The sequence below is a fragment of the Penaeus monodon genome, chromosome 19 (genome assembly GCF_015228065.2).
Source record: "Penaeus monodon isolate SGIC_2016 chromosome 19, NSTDA_Pmon_1, whole genome shotgun sequence".
NCBI classification, from domain to species: Eukaryota; Metazoa; Arthropoda; class Malacostraca; order Decapoda; family Penaeidae; genus Penaeus; species Penaeus monodon.
Genome location: NC_051404.1, coordinates 28,354,135 through 28,355,527, shown reverse-complemented (window position 1 = coordinate 28,355,527; position 1,393 = coordinate 28,354,135). Strand labels below are relative to the sequence as shown.

The 1,393-nt window shown below is 45.4% G+C and overlaps 1 long non-coding RNA gene across 1 annotated transcript in view; it reads left to right on the top strand.

Moving 5' to 3' along the window:
* Nucleotides 1-1,393, top strand: part of LOC119585151 — an 18,648-nt gene that overhangs the window by 4,696 nt on the left and 12,559 nt on the right. Inside the window, exon 2 of the long non-coding RNA XR_005229878.1 lies at nt 337-925. This is a non-coding gene — a long non-coding RNA (uncharacterized LOC119585151). The remainder of the gene's footprint in view (nt 1-336; nt 926-1,393) is intronic.

The window sequence follows — 1,393 nt, the reverse complement described above, 5'->3', positions numbered from 1 at the left end:
ACCATTCATGTTTTTGAGGAATGTTATATGAATGTCTCTAATATTTCATGGGACATTATAGAAATATGTATTTTTTATGAACCTTTTCTCAAAGATAAATGATGACGTGGAAAGTATATTCCTTTATTTAGATCCGTTGAGTTTTTCAAAGATTTTTTTCTCTCTCTCTCTGACGTATATATTTTTTTTATGACGTAATGTTATAATTCGTCTTAAAGTCAGAACTCGCTCCTTGTACCTCTTCAGTAGCCATAGATCTATTCGCTAAGTGCGCGATGTTGTAAAAGTTATGTATTTTGTCCTAATACACACTTTTAACCTGTCGTTTATTTTCAGATGTTCTAGAGATGTTCTAGAGATGTTCTAGAGGACATGCTCATCACGTGAAACCTGCCGGATGTTACGTCATCGCAGACATTGGCGGTGATGAACCCATGTTAAGACTGGCTAAAGCTTTAGATCGTCATAAATTCGAGTCTCTCAATTGGTGCATGCCCCCGCGATGACGTCACGGGCGAGCTCCTGATTGGCTGTCGTAGCTGGTGACGTGTACCTCGTGCGGAGCGCTGGTTGGTGGAGAGCCAGTTGCCAGAATCAGCTAGAACGGAGAAGTGCTCACATGGCGGACCCCGGGAATGGAAGCCCCACTCGGCTCCAGTCTGAGGGCTTCCCATCAGCTGTTCGCTAGGGTGGAGCAGCGATGGCGGGGCCACCAGCTATCGTCGTACTCTGCGAGCTGTGTTTAAGGTGGTGACTCCATGAGACTTATTCCTGATCACCCAAGAGCCCAGTATGTCTCTGGGTGTAGACAGTGCTGTTTGCTGGACGAATTGGGCCTTATGGAGTGAGGCCATAAGGATCAGTGAAAGTTGAACCGGCGACACCTTGACATCATCAGCTGCTGCCGGCCGGCTTGTCTCTCAAGGTGAGTAGAACATTCTAGACTACATTTGCCCATACACTTTTTTCTCTCTCTTTTTCCATGACCGCAATAATGCTATTCCATCTCGACTTTCTCTTTTCCGGCGAACGAGGAAAGATATGACTTGTGCAAACTCTGATCTCCGTTGGTCTCGGGCTCTCCATATGTGGACCCAGCCAGGCATTTCTCGATTTCCCGGAAGTGTGTGTGTGTGCCTTTTGCGAGTGCTATCTGGGACTTATCTTCGGACTTCAAATTTTTACGTTTCCTCTCAACTCGAAGATTGATTCCCTCCCTCAAAATATGGTGTTTTCGAGTTTTTTTTTGTGAAGACTGATGGAAACTCCCGAAAGAAAGAATCTGTTGTGTGTTGAAGGGTCAGATGCCACCACAAAAGGCAAAGTTTAAAGGCAGCCTGCTGAGTGCACTATCCAGGGCCGAGCGGAATGAACGAAAAGCTTTGTGGAAAAA